The sequence below is a fragment of the Dasypus novemcinctus genome, chromosome 18 (genome assembly GCF_030445035.2).
Source record: "Dasypus novemcinctus isolate mDasNov1 chromosome 18, mDasNov1.1.hap2, whole genome shotgun sequence".
NCBI lineage: Eukaryota > Metazoa > Chordata > Mammalia > Cingulata > Dasypodidae > Dasypus > Dasypus novemcinctus.
The window spans coordinates 51,659,875-51,681,318 of NC_080690.1; the positions used below are offsets into that span (position 1 = coordinate 51,659,875).

At 40.3% G+C, this 21,444-nt stretch overlaps 1 non-coding gene and 1 pseudogene across 1 annotated transcript; both read left to right on the forward strand.

Annotated features, from left to right (window-relative positions):
* Positions 1–21,444, forward strand: part of LOC101416393 (serglycin pseudogene) — a 35,192-nt pseudogene that overhangs the window by 12,234 nt on the left and 1,514 nt on the right.
* Positions 9,207–9,313, forward strand: LOC111759413 (U6 spliceosomal RNA). Its single transcript, XR_002793399.1, has one exon. It is a non-coding gene; the product is annotated as a U6 spliceosomal RNA (small nuclear RNA).

Genomic DNA, 21,444 nt, shown 5'->3' on the forward strand with positions numbered 1-21,444 from the left:
TTCCTTTTACTGAAACAACTACAGAGTTGTGCTTTAGAATCCTTGTAAAAGTTTCATTCTGCTGTCAGAGTTTGTTTTTTCCACATAACATAGCCCAATATTCTTTTTTTTTTTTAAAAAGATTTATTTATTTATTTATTTCTCTCCCCTCCCCCCTCCACCCACCCTGGTTGTCTGGTCTCTGTGTCCATTTGCTGCGTCTTCTTTGTCTGCTTCTGTTGTTGTCAGCGGCACGGGAATCTGTGTTTCTTTTTGTTGCGTCATCTTGTTGTGTCAGCTCTCCGTGTGTGCAGTGCCATTCCTGGGCAGGCTGCACTTTTGCACTGGGCGGCTGTCCTTACAGGGCACACTCCTTGTGCATGGGGCTCCCCTACGCAGGGGACACCCCTGCGTGGCAGGGCACTCCTTGCACTCATCAGCACTGCGCATGGGCCAGCTCCACACGGGTCAAGGAGGCCCGGGGTTTGAACCGCGGACCTCCCATGTGGTAGACGGACGCCCTAACCCCTGGGCCAAGTCAGCTGCCTACTCCAATATTCTTGTTTCATCTGAGGAACCGCCCTCCCCCTAGTCCATAAAAACCAATGGAGCTGTCAATCATGGTGCACCACCATCCTGGTCATAGGAGCAGACATGTGACCAAGTCCTTGTACCTCATGTTCCTTGTCTGAAATTATTGGCCCTGGAATGGCCATGTGACCAAGACAAGGCCAGTCAGAGAGAGATGCTGGAAGACAGCCACGCCCTTTCCCACTGGGTTGCTAAGCGGGAGGAGATGAGTCTGGGTCTGAAAGGAGCCATATTCCCAGCCATGTGGAAAGCCCGTAGCTTGAAGATAGCTAGCATTTGGAGGCAGCAGAGCCAGGAGATGCACTCGGGATCCACATAGACCTGACCGTTGCTCCAATTTTGGCCCAATCAGGATTATCAGTCCTTTTTCCTTAACCTTTTTTTCCACAGGATGAGTTTCTGTCATTTGCACCAAAGAGTCCTAACTAATTCACAGAGCAATTATAAAACAATCAGCACACCATCCTCTCTAAGAGGGCATTGTCTTGTTAACATAATAAAAGGTCAGAAGTGAAGCGCATGAACAGACATTGCTCTCTGGGCTCACAGCCTAGTATCCATAACCATATTATTGAGATTTGACCTAAAAGAGAAAAAAGAACGATCTGCTTCTGTTCATGGTGGTATACGCTCCAAATGTACCACCCTCCCACAGATAGCAATTAGAGCCTGGGCAAAATCTAAAAACCAACTACCTGTATATACTGGAGAGTAAACTAAAGGAAGCCAAGTGGAAGGGAGTTGATGCTGAGAATAGGGGGACAATACAAAATTACTTTGTTTTCTTTTTGACATAGTTTTCAGTCTAAGGGCTGTCACCAGGCTGCACCAGGTGGGACAACTAAAATTCTGATAGAAAACCTTCCAATCTTATTGATTTGATGAATCACATGACACTGTTCAAGGCCATCTGTCACTGGAAAGTGAGGAAAGGAATATAAGAAAGGAGAAGAAGTATATAATCTCTGCCCAAATCTCTAGTTGACCTCTAAAGCATACATGTATGGAATAGGTGCCAAGCAGTCAGCTAAGGCTAAAAGAATTGACCTTAATTTGAGCTGCCATCACAGAGGAGCAGAGCATACAGTTTATGTATAGCCAAGTTAACTGCAAGCTAAAAAACTTCTCAATACTCTTCAGAGAAACATAACAGAATTCAGAATTTCTACAACATCTCATTCACAATGTCCAGGATACAACCAAAATTCTGTGACATACTAAGAAACAGGAAAACACGGCCCATTCTAAGAGAAAAGACAACCAATGGAGAACAATGACAAGATAATCCAGGGAAGCAGATGTGGCTCAGGCAATTGGGCTCCTGTCTACCATTTGGGAGGTCCAGGGTTTGATTTTGGGGGCCTCCTGGTGAAGGTAAACTGGCCTACATGGAGAGCTGGCCTGTGCAGGAGTGCTGGCCTGAGCTGCAAGGTGGCACAAGTGGAGAGCTGCTGCAGCAAGATAGTGCAACAAAACAGACACAGAGGAGAGACAATGAGAGATGCAGCAGACCAGGGAGCTGAGGTGGTGCAAGAGATCGAGCACCTCTCTCCCACTCTGGAAGGTCCCAGGATTGGTTCCTGGTGTTACCTAAAGAGAAGACGAACGGCCACAGAAGAATGCACAGCAAATGGACACAGAGAACAGACAACAAAGGGTGGACATGCAGGAAATAACTAAATAAATAAATCTTTTAAAAAAAAGATAATCCAGATATTGGAATTAGTAGATAAGGACTTTAAAGTGGCTATTACAGCTATGCTCAAGGACCTAAAGGAACTATGTTTCTATTAAAGAGAATAGAAAGTCCCCCAAAAAGAGAAATGATAAGAAATCACCAGATGGACATTCTAGAAATGACAAATTTACTATCAGAAATAAAAGATTCACTGACGGCCATAAGAGCTGAAAAAGAGATGACAGAAGAGTCAGTGAAATTAAAGAAAAGAAATAGAAATTATCCATCCTGTAGAAGTTAGACATGAAAAATGTAGACTAAAAGGAAACTAAGCAGTGCCTGAGGACCTGTGGGAAAGTATCAGACAGGTTAACACAGATATATTTGGATTCCTGGAAGAAGAGGCAAGAGAAAAGGGGACAGAGAAATGCTTAAAGTGGTCTCATTTGGGGAAGGTATGAAGTTATGGACTCTGTGAGCTCAGCGGCCTCCCAGTAGGATCTGAGAGCCAATAGGAGCAGCAGCCAAAACATGTCTCGGGACACTCTGGTCATGTGAACACTAAGTGGAATGACCACCTTGAAAGGCACCCGTGGAAAATGACACATTGCCTGCAAAGGTGCAAAGATGCAAATGATCTGTGACCAGAAACAGCAGAATGACTTTAAAGTGCTGCGAAAGGAACTGTAAATCTAGAAATCTCTCTCCAGTTAATATACCTTCAAGAGCAAAGGTAAGGGAAGCAGACTTGGCCCAGTGGTTAGGGTGTCCGTCTACCACATGGGAGGTCCGCGGTTCAAACCCCAGGCCTCCTTGACCCGTGTGGAGCTGGCCCATGCGCAGTGCTGATGCGTGCAAGGAGTGCCCTGCCACGCAGGGGTGTCCCCGCATAGGGGAGCCCCACGCACAAGGAGTGTGCCCCGTAAGGAAAGCCGCCCAGCGCGAAAGAAAGTGCAGCCTGCCCAGGAATGGCGCCGCACACATGGAAAACTGACACAACAAGATGACGCAACAAAAAGAAACACAGATTCCTGTGCTGCTGACAACAACAGAAGCAGACAAAAAGAAGAACATACAGCAAATAGACACAAAGAAAGAACAGACAATGGGGGAGGGGGGAAGGGGAGAGAAATTTTTTAAAAAAGGTAAATAAAGATATTTTTAGATTAAACAAACAAACAAACAAAACAAAGAGAATCTGCTGGCAACAGACCCGCACTAAGTGCTAAAGGAAGTTCTTCAGGCTGAAGGGAAATGAAACCAGATGGAAACGCAGATCTAGGATGAGGGAGGTCATCAGAAATGGTAAATACGTGGAGAAAATAAAAGACTATTTTTGTCTTCTTCATTTCTGTAAAAAACAAACAACTGTTTAAAGCAAAGATTATACTATTGTCTTGTGGGGTTTCTAATGTATTTGGATGTAGTATTAAGGCGCTCTAGCATTAAGGCAGGGATATAAATGGGCCTGTGTGGTTGTAAGGTTCCTGCGTTTTATGTGAAGCGGCACGTTATCCACGCTAAGCAGACTGTGAAGTGTTAAAGATGTATATTGCCTAGTGAGTAACCAAAGCTAGGAGGTATAGCTAAGAAGCCAACTGACAAATTAAAATACAATTCTAAAACGTAGTTCACCGAAAAGAAGGAAGGAGAGAGAAACAGAAGAAAAACAGAAAGCAGAAATAGAAAATAAATAGTAAAATGACTGGCCTGTAGCTAATCATATCAATAATTTAAAAAGGCCTAGCATTCTGATTGAAAGACAGAGGTTTCGAGAATTGATAAAAATGCAAGACCTAATTACATGCTGTCTATGTGAAACCTGCTTTAAATATAAAGACACAAATGGGTTGTAAATAGTGGATGGAAAAAGATATATGAACAGTAAGTATAGGAAGGCTATGGTGGCTGTACTAATATCTATAAAATAGTCTTCAAGACAAAAAATATACCAGAAATAAAGAGGGACATTTTGTAATGATAAAAATTTAATACATTATGAAGATACGGTAATCATAAATCATATGCACCTTCTTCTAGAACTTAAAAATACATAAAATAAAAACTGACAAAACAAAATGTTGTGGCTAGAGATTTCATTTTAATTTTATGTACTTCTTACATTTTAAATTTGATACTAATTGCGTCTTTTATCACTGTCATCATCATCATCATCATCATCATCAAAAGAGTAGAAATGATATTTGAGCCAAGTCTTGAAGGTGAGTTGGCATTTTCCAGCAAGATGAGAGGGGAGATATTCCAGACAAAGATCACATGTGCATGAAAGTGTCCGGTGTGTCCCGGGGCTGTGGTTTGTTTGGCATGCCCAAAATAGAGAGGTGAGTTGGTTTTACTGAGGATGGAGGGAGCCCAACTTTGAAGGGCATTATAAGCTAAGCTGAAAAACTTGAACTTGATCTTGAGGACCATGAATAGTCACTGAAGTGTTTTTCAAAGACAGGAGACAGGGTCCATGGAGAAGGAGATGTTCTGAAAGGTATATAAGAAATAAAAGAGAACTTGGTGATTTTTATCTAGACAGTAACAGAAAAATGATATCTACTAATTCCTGAAAGTTAGACCTCATGAAACCACTTGGTGGAATGCTACTTTATTCCCATTTCCCATAAAATAATAACAACACAAATAATAATAATACCTGCCGTTTAATAATTCATTGTATTCAGTGCAATCCCTAACAGAACCTCAGCTGGTTTCCCCATAGTAATTGACAAGCTGATCCTGAAACTCATGTGGAAACTCAGGGAACCCAGAATCATCAAAACAATCTTGAAAAAGAACAACATTGGAGGACTCACACCTTCTAATTTCAAAAGTTACTACAAAGCAAAAGTAAACAAGAAAGCGTGATACTGGCATAGAGACATATAGATCAATGAAATCAAATGGAGAGTTAAGAAATAAACTCTTATGACTGTGTCAGTTGATTTTTTTTTTTTTAAGATTTATTTTTTATTTATTTCTCTCCCTGCCACCCCGTTGTCTGTTCTCCTGACCCGTGTGGTGAACTGGCCCATGCGCAGTACTGATGCACGTAAGGAGTGCTGTGCTACGCAGGGGTGTCCCCCGAGTATGGGAGCCCCACATGCAAGGAGTGCACCCCGTTAAGGAGAGCCGCCCAGCATGAAAGGAAGTGCAGCCTGCCCAGGAATGGCGCCACACACACGAGAGCTGACACAACAAGATGAAGCAACAAAAAGAGACACAGATTCATGGTGCCGCTGACAAGAGTGCAAATGGACAGAGAGGAAGACACAGCAAGTGGACACAGAGCAGACAACGGGGGGCTGGCGGAAAGGAAGGGGAGAGAAATAAAAAATAAATCTTTAAAAAAAAATGGTAGATGCGCCCCGTAAGAAGAGCCGCCCAGCGTGAAAGAAAGTGCAGCCTGCCCAGGAATGGCGCTGCCCACACTTCCTGTGCCGCTGACGACAACAGAAGCGGACAAAGAAACAAGACGCAGCAAAAAGACACAGAAAACAGACAACCGGGGGAGGGGAGGGGAATTAAATAAATAAAAAGAAATCTTAAAAAAAAAAATGGTAGAGTCTAATTCCCCTACCCTTGGTCTTTGTGACTCACTTCTTACAAGTAGAAGGCAACTGGGTTGACTTTCAGCTTCTACCTGGCTCTGTTTCTATTAGGATGCTTGTGCTTGGAACCCAACCACCATGTTGTGAGGATGCCCAGGCCACATGGAGAGGCCTGAATGGAGAGGAAATGAAGCCTCCAGTCAACAGCCAGCATCAACTGCCAGATAGCTGGGTGAACCATCCCTTAGATGACTCCTATCTTTTGTGTCTTCCACTTGAGGCCCCAGCCATTGTGGAACAATGACAAGCCATATCTCCTGTGCCTTGTCTGTCTGAATTCCCATCCGCAGAGTCCATGAGCATAGCCAATTGTGGTTTGATGCCATTATGTTTTGAGGTAATTTGTTACACAGCCACAGTGACTAGTATATTTGTTAATGAAGGGAGTTTTAGAGAAGGTAAAGGAATGAATTGGGTTGAAAAAGAGAAGACAATCTTGCCCAGGTATTTTATTATGTCTTTCTAGTAACTTACTTTTCCACTCCCCTCACTAAGATATGTTTGGAACTGTTTATGACATCTTATTTTAGGTTTTCTATTTCCATTTCTAAATATAAATATTTCTTTTTTTGTGTCTTTCCTTTTTTTAAATTTTTTCATTTTGTTAACCTTTTACTTTCTTTGAGTTAATAGGATTTTCTTTGTTCCATTCTTTTCCCTTAGGAATTCAGAACACATAAAATTTACACATCTTCCAGCATTATGATTACATTTTTAACACATTTTATTTTTTATCAATATCTAAGAGGTAATCAGCATCTATTACCTTCCCTAAACAGGATAAAGAATTTAGCAGGTTTTCACTTCCCTTCTTCCTCTGTTCTCTGCCATCTCTTATTTAGTTTCAGACTGCCTTTTTTTTTCAACTGTAAAAAATTATTTAGACTTGGTTGTCACTGTTTTCAGTATCACATATTTTGCTCATGAATTCATCTTCTTGTATTTTATCTTCTGGTAAAATTTTCAGGGAGCTCTGTGAGTATAAACTTTATGACTCCTTGGATGTCTGAAAATTGTCTTTATTTTGTGCTGTCCACTTGAATGCCAGTTTGACTTGGTATAGACTTCTGGGTTCAAGAATTCAGTTTCCTTAGGAACTATCTATATGGTGTTCCATTGTCTTATAGCTTCCAGTGTTGCCTGTGAGAGATAGGATGGTAATATAATTCTCATTCCTTTGTGGGAAATTTGGTTTTTAACTTCTTCTCTCAAAGTTTTGGGAATTTTCTCTCTGTCTTTGTGATTCTGAAACTTCATGAGATGGGCTTTTTCTTTTCTCCTCCTAGTAATTCATGGATTTTCACTCTAAGGACCGTTTTCTTCTTTCTCTTCTCTCTCTCCCTCCTTTCCTCCCCCTCTCTCCTCCCTTCCCTTCCTTCCTTCCCTCCCTCCCTGCCTCTTAAACCTACCAGCACTCCTCCACTCCCACCAGACAGGATCCTACTTACCTTCCTCCTACCTGATCTATGGACCTCCCACATCTGCTACATCTCCTCTTTCTTCTCTTCTATTGTGACCAGCCCTCTTCCTGTCCTAGGTCGATCCTTTTCCTCGTGCTCTGGACCCATCTTTTCTTGCCTTCTCAGGGGCCCCCACTCCCCTGGTTATCCTTTCCTTGCCCACACCTCTCTACTGAACCATCAACAGCCAACCATGTTCTAGTTTACCCTACTTAAAGAAACAAATCACCTCTCCCTTCACTGCATGGCCTTCCCCAAACCCCCATTTCTCAACCAAGTTTCTTAGAGCATTATCTCCACATACCAGCTTCACTTCCTCAGCTTTCATACTTTTTCAGCTCAGTTGAATCTGCTCCCTAGAACCCAAGTGCTTTATGGAATCTGCTCTTGGTAAGGTGCTCTCTGGGCTCCTCAAGCCAAGTCACTTCTTAGGCCTCACCCCATTTTCCTTCCCAACAGCATTTCACATTCCCTCTTTGTTGAAATGCTTCTCCTCTTGGCTTCCACCTGCTGCCTCAGTCTCCTTCACTGGTTCCTTCCCTCCCAGGCATAAGCTTTCTTTATCTACATTCGCTTCCTGGGGATCTCATCCTCTCTCCTGGCTTAGTCCCAAATTCCTATCTCCAGCCTAGATCCCGAGCCTGAGCTCCATGCTCTTCCACCTGTCTTCCATTGGACCTCTCCATCTGGTTGTTTCAAGATGTCTCAGAGTTAACAAGTCTAAGATTGAATCTTTCCCCTGCTGAATTCCCTCCCAATCCTCTCCTCGTATCCAGGTCCTCAAGCCAAAATCCTAGGAACGAGTCCCAACACCCCACCCCTCCGGGTCTACTCTCTAAGCATAATCTCTTGCCTGTATCAGTCCTACATTATGACTTAAAATACGTCTAGCAACCTCTTCCTATACGAACTGCTAATACCCACCTCCAAACACCACTGTCTCTCACTCAGGTGGACCTCAAACAAATCTCCCTGACAGGGCTCCTTACTTAGAATCCTGCTCACTTACAGGGCATTTTCCACCCTGCAGCTCAAGGTGTCTTTTCAAAAACACAATCCAGACCCTGTCTTCCCCTTGCACTTACAATGAATCCCACAAAGCCCTGCAGGAGCCCACCACATCGTATGCCATTCTCCAACCCCTACCCTACCCCGTCATTTATTCAGGCATTCTGGCCTTACACCTGCAGACTTTCACAATAACAAAGGCACTTCAACATCACTCTAATTTGAAAGCAACTTACCAGTTGAGGAGGAGATGACTGAAGGGGCAAGGCACCCAAGGAGCAGCAAATTGGGTGTATTCTCTTTTGATATGACCAAGGATATTTAGTTTTCTAACCCAGGACTGGGAAAAATGCTTGCAGGTTAATATCCTCAACTTGAGGAATAAAACACAAACAATTCAATAGAAAAATAGGAAAAAGCTATAAGCAGGCATTTCACAGGAAAAGAAATTCAAATAGCCAACAAACGTGAAAATATCAGTTTCATTAGTAATCAAGGAAATGCAAACTAAAGAAACTGAGGAACTATATTTAAAACACATCAGATTCGCAAACATTAAAGAATGGCTGGCAAAAAAAAATACACTAAATCAGATTCTCTCTTACGTTGTTGGTAGAAACATTGCAACAATGCTTTGGGGAAATAATCTGGCAATGTCTATTAACATTAAAAATATATCTTACCCTCAACCCAGAAATGACACCATTGGGAATCTATCTTATAACTATAGAATTACTAGTCTGTAAGTATCTTTACCCCAAGATAACATTTTAACACTGTTTACAATGATGAGGTTCAGGGAAAAATTAGAAGAAGATTATAACAAAATGGAAAATTATTCATGATAGCATGTTAAGAAAAATGGGGAAATGCTTGCTTCAGCAGCACATATACTAAAATTGGAATTGATACAGAGAAAATTATTAGCATGGTCCCTGTGCAAGTATGACACGCAAATTCATGAAGGGTTCCATATTTTTTTGTATACTTTGTGTGAATTGTTTGCTTTATTAATATGTATCAATGAAATTGATTTGCTTAAATAAATAAATAAAATTAATGTAAAAATTAAAAAAAATAGGGAAATACAAAATTCTATCAATATTACTTCAAGTCTGTAAATATTGACCACACATATAGACAAGGACTAGAGGGTACCATAAATGTATAGAAATATTGTTGCAAATAGCTGATGGGATCATGGGAATTTTTTGCCTTGAATTTCTGTTACTATTTTAATATTGTTTTTCCAATAATGTAACTTCTAAAAAACACATATGGTGTTGGGGATTGACTCATGATGCTCACAAAAGGCATCATCAGGTCCCAATCCCTGGTCCTGTGGGTGTGAACCCACTTGTAAATGGGACCTTCTACAATGTTATTAGTTAAGGTGTGCCCAAGCCGGACAGGGTGAATATGGACGAAGGGGTATACATGGATGAAGGGGTGGCTATGGATGAAGTCCTTAAAGCAGAAGAAATTGAACACAGAAGGAGAAGCCGTGGTGAGTAGCCAAAAGCTGGAAGTGAACGGAGCCTGGGTGAAAAGAAGACACTGCCATATGCACTGCCATGGGACAGAAAAGTCAAGGATCAAGGATCTCTGTAGTCAACCCCAGAACACCACACTCTTTGAGGAGAAAGCACTGTCTTGCTGACGTCTTGGCATTGAACTTCTGCTAGGCTCCAAACTATCAGCCAATAAATTCTTGTTGCTTAAGCCAACCCATTATATGGTGTTTATTTTAGCATCTGGGAAACTAAGACATATGGTTTCCTTGTGATCTATTAACTTTAATAAGAAAAAAAAAGACATATGGTGAGTTCTGGAAATGGTGATTGTTTATGGGGTGGAGGTTGGTTCTTCTTGAAGGCCATCATAAAGTTGTAGGACTACTCTGTGGGAAAGCTGGTGGTGAGTGGGTTTGGCTTATGGTGAGTGGTACAAGGGTTGCAGGGGTAGGAGTGTGGAGTTGCCAAGATGGAGACTAGAGGTGAGTCTCTATGAGTGAAGAAGTTACTGGCACACTCCATAGAAAAGGCTGGAATGTGAATCAGATCAGAGGAGGTCAAAAATAAAGGGAGGAGGTAGATTCAGAAAGCATTTCAGAAGAAACCACCCACTGGGTAAGTAAAGAGACGGAGAAAAATAGAGGTGATTCCAAAGGGCAGAGGAGAGGTGAGGCAATGCCACTTACCAGGATAGGAACAGCCATGGGGATAAATCAGAATTTTTTAAAAAAGGTGGGGTTGGAAGAAGAGGAAGAATATATGTTTATTTTTAAAGAGTTTTCTGAAATCAGTTGGGAAAGGAAGGAAGCGGTTATGGCTCAACTGATAGAGCGTCTGCCTACCATATGGAGGGTCCAGGGTTCAATAACCAGGACCTCCTGACCTGTGTTGCGAACTGGCCCACATGCAGTGCTGCCGCGCGCAGCGAGTGCCATGCCAGGCAGGGGTGTCCCCTGCATAAGGATACCCCATATGCAAGGAGTGCGCCCTGCAAGGAGAGCCACCCTGCATGAAAAAAGTGAAGCCTACGCAGGAGTGGCGCCACACACACGGAGAGCTGATGCAGCAAGATGACACAACAAAAAGTGACACAGTTTCCCGGTGCCGCATGACAAGAATACCAGAGGACACAGAAGAACACACAGCGAATGGACACAGAGAGCAGACAACAGGGGGGAAGGGGAAATAAATAAATGAAATAAAATCTTAAAAAAAAAAATTGGAAATGGAGAAATGTTCTCTTTGAATGACAAAGTAAAAATAAAAAATTCAAAGAGCCAAGAAACTGAGCATTCTTCTTTTATTTGATTGATCTGTAGAAAGAGTGACCTTCCCCTCCAACAACACAAACTACTTTCAGTAGAGGGATTTCTAAAAATAACACTTCCTCACTTTCTGGTAAGACTATTTCTCATTTTGTATAAGTTTATATTAATATTTTATCTAATTAATCCAGATTATCTTTTAAAAATATCTTTGCAATATTTCTGTTACACTTTTCCTGCTTGGAAACCTCCCTTTTCTTTAAAAAAAATAAAAAAGAGAGAGAGAGAGAATTCACTTGCTAGTTTGCCCATTGTATATTTGTAAACAGCAGACACATTTACTTCTCAAGTTTTCATTCACCCAAACTATCCTTTGGAGCTTTAGTCTTTTGCTATGGATCAACTCCTCCATTCTTTTAATAACTTGATTTCCTCTTTGTATTCTGCCAGCCTTTTCTCTGCATACTTGTGGTAGAAAGCAGACCTTAGCTAAGCACAGTTCTCTGGGTGTGGCTCCATTGTACTTCCTTCATCTGGGCAACCATGGTTCTCACTGGCTCTTTTGGGTCCTCTGGTGAGCTGGTCTGTGATCTTCAAATCCAGGGATCTCTTCCATCCACTGTGAGGCTGTGCTACCATCAACTATCACTACTTTGATTACTGTCTGTCCCAGTTTATAAATTTATATTTTCCAAGTCAAATGCAGGCATTAAAACATCCAAAGTCACCCACCAGGATGACTGTAACAACAATAACTGAAAAGGAAAACAACGAGTGTTGCAAATGTTGGGAAACTGGAACCCTCATGCATTGCTGGAGGGATGTAAAATGGTGCAGCCACAGAGGAAAAGTTTGGTGCTTCCTCAATAATTTAACATAGAATTACTATATGACCTGGCCATTCCACAACTTGGTGTATACCCCAAAGAATTGAAAACAGGCATTCAAACAAAAACTTGTATGCCAATTTTCACAGCAGCACTGTTCACAATAGCTAAAAGGTAGGTGTAGTAGCTTGAATCAAGCATCATCCCACCCCCCAAAAAAATCCCAACATGTTCTTAAACAGGTTCCTGTGGGCGTGAAACTCATTTGCAAATAGGACCCTTTAAAGATGTATTATCAGTTAAGGTGTGGACTCATTTGTGAATAGGATCTCCCAGGATCCTGTTGAGGTGTGGCCAAACTGATTCAGGGTGGCCTTCATCTGTGTTACTAGGGGCCTAGTAGAGGGAAACCGGAAGCCAGAGAAAGCCACAAAAAGAAACAAGAAGTAAGCGGAAACCAGAAAAGCAGACAGAGATCACCATGTGACGGAGGCAGAGATGCAAGCAAAGGAACCCCAATGATTGTGGCAAGCCAGCACCAGAATGCTACAGGTTTTGGGGAGAAAGCATGGCCTTGCTAACACCTTGATTTTGAACTTCTAGTGTCCCAAACTGTTAGCCAATACATTCCTGCTCTTAAGGCAATCAGTGTAGACAGTGGAAACAACCCAAATGTCCATCAACTGATGAATGGGGTAAACGTACAATGAAATATTATCCGGTCATAAAACGGAATGATGTACTGATACATGCTATACCATGGATAGCTGTAGAGCAACATGCTAAGAGAAGCTAGACACAAAAGGCCACATAGTGCATGATTCCATTTCTATGAAATATCTAGAATAGACATATCATAGTGACAGAAAGCAGATTAATAGTTGCCAGAAACTGGGAGAGGAATGACGAGTGGACTGCTTTATGGTTAAGGGGTTCCTTTCTGGGGTGATGGAAATTTTTGGAACTGGAGAGTGGTGATGTTTGTACAACATAGTGAATATTCCAAATGCCACTGAATGGTGCACTTTAAATGGGGCAAACTGGTAAATTTTGTTATGGGAATTTTAAAAGAATAATAAAAAGAATACAGATCCAACCTCTATTTCTATCTCCTTAATCATCTACCAGCCTCTTCTACCTTGAGGGTCACAGATATCTCAAACTTAACAAGATCAAGACAAAACTTACTTTGTTCTCCAGAAACTGACTTCCCTTCTTTTTCTATTTTTGATTAATTGCACTATACTGGACAACTTCTGTTTTACCACCTGACATCTACCTACTTCTAGTGGCTGTATCCCCAAAATCCCGTTGGGAACCATTCCATCCATCACTCAGTCTCTGTGCTTTCGGTGGGGCCAATCACACCACAAGTCCTGTGTTGGCAGGTCACCTATGTTGAAGCCATTGGGTGTATGCCATCCCTCTGTCCATGGTGACTGGTTCAAGGGTGGGCACCTGCACAATTTAAGCCTGAAACAACCAGTCATGAGGCATTTTGTGAAAAGTTCTTTTTTCCCCAGTGGACCTTACATTTGGAAGAGGTTTGTCTAGGGTTGCTGGAGGTTACTATGCAAAGCCTGAAAATGAAATTGCAAAGAAGAAAAAATAGAAAATCCTCAAATAACAGATATTGTCATTAGACATGTTCTTTAAAATAACTGATGGAAGTCATAGCTGTTACAATAAGGCAAGAAAATAAGATTAAAGGTATAAATATAGTAAGAAATAAAATTCTTATTAATTAAAGACAAAATGTTGGCATATATAGGAAATCCAAAAGACTCTACAAACTATCACAATTCATACATGACTTTAAAGAAGTTTGCTGGATCAAGCTCAATATAAATACTGGTTTTATTTCAGCATTTCAGAAACAGTTTTTTGTTTTTAAGTTTATTTCTGAGTTGCAAAGATTATTTCCCCTTCTCTATGTTTTTAGAATTTCCTGTATTCCCCCATTCAATCTTGGTGCCACAACCAGACAGACAGAAAGCACGGGGACCTTCTTTTTCTTGCATCTACAGTAGAAACAAATTTTTAAAATCATCATAATAGCTTAATACCTTCAGCCTACCTAGAAATTAATGAAAGGTTCTAAGTTCTAAACGTCTATCATGGAAACTACAAAATATTATTGAAAAAATTTAAAGATCTAAATATATGGAAAGATATGCCCTGTTCATGGATTGGAAGTCTCAACACAGTAAATATGTCAGTTCTTTCCCAAATTAATCTATAGATTCAATGCCATAGCAATGAAAGTCCCAGGAGATTTGTGTATGTGTGTGTGTGTGTGTGTGTGTGTGTATGAGTTGTTTAAATTAATAAGCTGAGTCTAAAGTTCATATGAAAGTGTAAAGGGCCAGGAACAGTCAAGGTACTTTTGAGGAAGAACAAAATTGAGGACTTACATTATTAGATGTCAAGACCTATTATAAAGCTATGGGAATTAAGAGAGCATGATATTGGCACAAGTATAGACATGCTAAACAATGGAACAGTATATAGAATACACAGAGCCACAAAAACATTCAACTGATTTATGACAAAGGTCACACTGTGATGCAGGGAGGAAAGAAAGGATAATCTTTTCAATAAATTTTGCTGGGCCAATTGCATATCCCTATGGAAAATATCTTTACTTCTACCTTACCAACACAAAAATCAAATTCATATGGGTTGGATGTGTAATGTAAAATAATAACGCTTTTACAAGGGAATATAGAATATCTTTCTGATCTTGAAGTAGGCTCACACATCAAAAACAATAACCATTAGAGAAAATATATGAGAAAGCTGACTACATTAAACTTTAAAACTTCTGTTCATCAAGGACAAAATTTGGAAGATGATAACATGAAAGTGGGAAAAGTGGGACTCAGAATGGCTAAAAATGGAGAATACCAAGAGTTAGTGAAGATGGGAGCAATCAGAACTTTGATTTAGTGCTGGTGAAAGTATAAATTAAGAGACCTGGAAGCGGACTTGGCCCAGTGGTTAGGGCGTCCGTCTACCACATGGGAGGTCCGTGGTTCAAACCCCAGGCCTTCCTGACTCGTGTGGAGCTGGCCCATGTGCAGTGCTGATGTGTGCAAGGAGTGCCCTGCCTTGCAGGGGTGTCTCCCGAGTAGGAGGGCCCCACGCGCAAAGAGTGCGCCCCACAAGGAGAGCCGCCCAGCACAAAAGCAAGTACAGCCTGCCTAAGAATGGCCCCACCCACACCCATACAGAAAGCTGGCATCAACAAAGATGACGCAGCAAAAAGAAACACAGATTCCCGTGCTGCTGACAACAATAAAGAAGACAAAGCAAATAGACACAGAGAACAGACAACCAGGGCAGGGGTGGGGGTGGGGAAGGGGAGAGAAATAAAATAAATAAATCTTTTTAAAAAAAATTAGTATTAAAAAAAAAAAAAAAGAGACCTACTTTGGGAAAAGAGTTTGGCAATATCTACTAAGGCTGAACACATGCATGCCTATCACCCAGAATTCCACTCCTAGGTGTGTATCTATCAAAAATGCATGAGTGTTCACTAAAAGAGATACACTAGAATATTCCATAATGGCCCTACTTGTAATAGCAACAAACTGGAAACTACCAAATGCTCACCAACAGGGAAATGGGCAAATAAATTGCAGCAAATTTCATACAATGAAATACTATACAGTGATAAGAATGATCTACACAAACATTATGGATGAATATCACAAAAATAATATTGCCCCAAAGAAACCAAAAACAAATGATAAGTGGTAGACAGAGTCTAAAATGGTCCTCAGTCATCTCTGCCTTCTGCTATTCATGCCCTCCCTTTGAGTATGTGCTAGACTTATGTGGCTCACTTATAGTGAGTAAAATATGACAAATATGATGGATTGTTAATTGCAAGATGGAGTTACAAAAAGACTCTCTTACTCTCTCATTTGCTTACTCTGAAGGAAACTAGTTGCCATGTTGTGAGCTGCTTAATGGAGAAGTCCATGTGGCAAGGCACTAAGGGAAGCCTAAGTCTGACAACATGCCAAATGGATGTGCGTCCTACCCCATCTGAACCTTGAGATGAGACCACAGCCCTAACTAAACAACCTGACCACAAATTCATGAGAAACTTTGAGCCAGAGGAACCCACCTAAGCCAGGCATGGGTTCTTGATTCACAGAACTGAGAAAATAAATGTCAGTTGTTTTAAGCAATAAAGTCTTGATTTAATTTGTTATGCAGAAATAGATAAGTAATACCTGACATGATTTCATTTCTGTAAAATAGTAAAGCAGATAAAATTAACATACAGTGAGTGTTAGAATCAGGGTATAAGTTATCCTTATGGGGGTTAATGAATGGAAGGGAGAATGAATGGAGTTTCTTTTTTTTTTATCATTATTATTTTTTCTCTTTGTTTTTTTAAAATGTTACATTCAAAAAGTATAAGAGGTTCCCATATACCCCCCAACCCTCACCCCACTCCTCTCACATCAACAACCTCTTTCATCATTGTGGGACATTCATTGCATTTGGTGAATACGTTTTGGAGCACTGCTGCACCACATGGATAGTGGTTTACATTGTAGTTACACTCTCCCCCAGTTCACCCAGTGGACCATGGCAGAACGTACAATGCCCAGCATCTGTCCCTGCAGTCCCACCCAGGACAACTCCAAGTCCTGAAAATGCTCCCACATCATATCTCTTCTTCCCTCTCCCTACTCTCAGCAACTACTGTGGCCATGTTTTCCACATCAATGCTACAATTTCTTCCATTATTAATCACAATAGTTCCATAGTAGAATATCAGTAAGTCCACTCTAACCCATACTCTATTCCTGAGTGGAGTTTCTTGAGTTCTGGCATGTTCCATTCATTTATGTGGGTTCTGGATACAAAGGTGTGTTCAGGTTGTGAAAATTCATCAAGAGATATCCTTAAGATATGTATACTCTCCTAGTGTTGTACCCTCACCCTGGGGAGGCCTGATATTCTCAAACAGAAGAAAGGGTATCTTTTGAGAGCATGGGTGGCTCCCAATGGGGGAGGACAGACTAGAGTGTCAAGCCATCATCATCGTTGTGTATATATATGAATCTTGTCCATCAAGCAGTGAAACTTGGTTGTCACTGTGGGCCTTGAGGGGAGGGGGAGAGAGGAATGGAATAGATGAAAGAGGGGGTAACTGGGGGCCAATGGAAGTGTGGCACAAGATTGTGAAATGATGGATATAAACCATGCTAAATTTCACCAAAAATTTATAAAAGTGTATAGTCTAAAATGTAAACCATAATGTAACCAAAAATTTTAAAAAGTGTATAGTCTAAAATATAAACCATAATGTAAGCCACAATGGAACCATGGTTAGTAGCTATGTTTCAATATCTGTACATCAGCTGTAGCAAATAGAACATCCACATGTAAAAAATTCATTGTTGGGGAAGGGGGAAAGGGTTTGATATTGGGTATATGGGAGACCCCTATATTGTATATATGACTTACCATGACCTAAAACTTTTTAGAAGACAAAATTAAAAAAAAAAAAAAAAAGGAAGACACTGAGGAAGGAATGGAAGAGATTGCCTTGCCACTGTACCTGCAGGACAACACCTATTACTGTGATGAAAGACAAAATGTCAAAAACAAAGTTTTCTGATATTTTTCATTTTTTAATACCCTAATTTATTTTTTATTTTAGTTTTTCTAAATTATTATGTTTTCTTTCTAATCTTTAAACCTGTCAATACTATTTCATTTTCCTAATTGAATTTGGCAATATATTAGGTTTCATTTTTGAAGAAGTTTTGGATCACAGAGGGGTTTAATTATGGCAGGGGAGGAGTACTGATGTGGGGTATAACTGATTGGGGATGCGTGAGTGGGAGGGAGTTCTCCAGGACATACATATAGGGCATATAGATATGTTTGGAGGTTTGTTGAGTATTGTCATAGTGGATAGAGTTACACATGACAACTGAGGGAGTGCTGAGTTCCCATCCTGGGGAGCTCTGTTACATTCCCCAATGAAACAGCAACAATCCCCCAAGTGCAAGGGCAAAGACCAGTGAAGAAGGATGGTCCAATGACAGGCCCTTGATACTGATGACTATGCTTATTAGCCTGTGTGCTTGAAATTTCAACTAGGCCTAGAGCTCCAAGGTGCTTAAGAGTTACCTCCTGAGAACCTACCTCCATGTTGCTCAAATGTGGCCACTCTCTAAGCCAAGCTCAGCATATAAATGCATTACCTGCCCCCCAGCATGGGACATGACTCTTGGGGATGAGCCTCCCTGGCACCAAGGAATTACTACCATCACCAGCTGGTGATCCAACAAGAAAAAGACCTTGAATAAAAGGGGGAAATGGTAAAAACAAATGAGTTTATATGGCTAAGAGACTTCAAAATGAGTCAGGAGGTCATCAGAGCATCGCACTTATGCACGTCTCAGCAGGATCCCAGAGACAGCCAAAGTAGATACAACCCCAGGTACTTGTACTCATGAGCGCTATGGAGACACACAGGTTCTACAGTAATGACAGATGGCTCTGGAGCTCATTGCCTTGCCAATGAGCCCTACTTTGGAATTTGTGCTCTTTATTGTGATGGAGTTGGACTCAGATGTGACCTGTATATACATGCCTCTTCTGTCCCTTTTACTGAGCCTGTGATTGGGCTGAGATTTGTGTATGCTCAGGAGACTTGAATCTCAGGACTGTACATGTGCCAGTTGAGTCCTGAATCTCAGCAGAGTTGCAACGCCTACTCTCCAGTTCATTGGACTTACCCAGGTCAGCTGACGGGAAGGTAAGAATGGGCAACCACCACACCAGGGAACTGAGAATGTCGACAACTGCAAGCAGGAGAATCACATCCATTAGCCATGTGGGTTCTAAGCCCCTTCTCAATTTAGAGATGGAGTGGACATCACCATCCCAGGGTCCACAGGATGGAGAAATATGATGTGGATTGGAGTGGACTTGCTGGTAGTCTCCTACAAAACTGTTGTGACTCTAGCAATGGAAGAAGTTGTATCATTGATATGGAGACTGTGGCCATAGGAGTTGCTGAGGGCAGGGAGAGGGAGGAAGAAGTGTGATATGGGGTGTTTTTGGGACTTGGAGTTGTCCTGAATGATATCGCAGGGACACATGCCAGGACATTATATACCCTGCCATAACTCACTGGATGGACTGGGGGAGAATGTAAACCATGGTCCATGTGGCATGGCAGTGCTCCAGGGTGCATTCTCCAAATGCAATGAATGGACATTACTGATGCAAGGGAATGTTGATGTGGGAGGAGTTGGGGTAGTCGGGTATATGGGAACCTTTTATGTTTTTTAATGTTATGTTTTATGTGATCTATTTATCTTTTTAAAAAGACAATTAAAAAATGAAAAACAAAAAACAACTAAAACAAAAACAAAATACTTTTAAAAAAAGATATGTGCACTTTCCTGAATGTATGTATGTTATGCTTTAATATACACATTTTTAAACTTTAGTTAATATGCATTAAAAACTGGTAAATAGAGAATTTCTCCTATAGCCAAGCTCTATAAAATATAATTTCTAGTGTGAAAAGGATAATAACCAAAATTAATAACAGAATAATTGGGGTTAACAGTAGAATGAACACCAATAAGAAGATTAGTAAACTGGAAGATAGGTAGATATAAAAGCAAAATGGAAAGACAAAAGGATTAATGAACTGGAACATAGGTCCAGGCTGAAGTATAGGGAGAGGGAAAACATGGAAAATACAGAAAATGTCAGAGATATGGTAATAATGTTTGACATCATGTAATTGGAGTCCCAGAACAAGAGGTAAGAGAGAATTAACTCCCATGCTGGATAGATACAAAGAAACCCTTACATCATGGTTAATATGCTGAAAACTTAAGACAAAAAGGAATTTAAAAAGTCTCTAAAGAAAAAAGAAACATCTCCAAAGGGAAACAATAGGACTGACAACTGAGTTCTTGATAGAAAGGAATGAAACCAGAAGAAAATGGAATAATACCTTTAACACACTAAGAGAAAATAGCTGTCAATTTAGAATTTCATTTCCAGTGAAAACATGCTTTAGAAATGAAAGTGAAATGAAGAAATGTTCAGACAAATAATAATAGAGAATTATTGCCAGCAGACCTGCTCTAGAAGAAATGCTAAAAAGAATTCTTCAAGTATAAGGAAAATGATTTCAGAGTTCAGAGCGGAAATTCAGGGAGGATTAAAGAATGACAGAGCAAAATACGTTGGTAAATCTAAAAGAACACCTGTTGTGTAACACAACAATAACAACTTGTGGGTTTTATATATACATAGAATCAAAATATATGACAATATATGACAATAATACCACAATAGATATATGACAATAATACCACAAAAGATACGAGGGGGCTATACTAGGAGTAGACCCTGAGATAAGGATCTGAGTTGAAACAATTTATTTTGAAAGTTAACCCTGATCACATCAGTATGGGGTTAGGGAAGTGAGGCAGGGAAGGGAAAGAAACCAATGAATTCTGCACAATCCAGCAAATTATCACCAATGAGTAAGTGGAACTTAATCCTCCATGGATACTCTAGGAGCCAGAATAAAGCATGCACCTCAGAGTTAATCACACCTGAGGGGCAAAGAAGCTGGGATATTTACCCATTGACTTTGGTCAGTAATTGTTTGGAGATTAGTCCTGGGAGTTTTAAATTCCCCAGCACTTCTAGTCTGCTCTGCACTCAGCATACAGATAAAGCCTTGAAGCAGAGTTGAGATGCTGGGAGTTGAAAGTGAGCTTGGAAATAGTAAGTGCCAAGGGGATGTAGGCGAGGGCATAGAAGGCATCAACTACAGGGAAAAAAAATGGAGTTAAAATATTGTACTTTAAAGAAAATCATCCAGGAAGAGATGACTGTACTCATTTATATTAGACACTAATAACTAGAGGATGCATATAGTAATCTTTAGATTAACCACTTAAAGAAAAGTAATGTATACTTGACAATGTAATGGGCAGGGGAAATGGATTGATAAAATTTACTTGTTTAAGAAAACAGGTAAGAAAGTTGAAAAAATAAACACAGAAGAATGAAATTAATGGATAACATATTAAAATATTGGTAATTGCATTAAATATAAAAGGATTAAATCTTCCAATTAAAAGACAAAGATTATCAGATTGAATAATAAAACACAACTCAACTAAATGCTGATTATAAGAGATATACTTTAAATATAAGAATACAGAAAACTGAAAATAAAAAGCTGGGAAAAGATATATACTGCAAACATCATCTAAAACAAAGTCATAGTAGTTATATTCATATCACATTAAATAGACATTAAGGCAAGAAACATTAATAGGGGTTAAGAGGGGCAATTTATAATGAGAAAAACAGTCAATTGATAAGAATATGTAACAATTCTAAATTTTCATGCATCTAAAAATATAGCCTCAATATGTATAAAGCAGGAAGTGGGTGGGGCTCAAGTGATTGCACTCCTGACCACCAT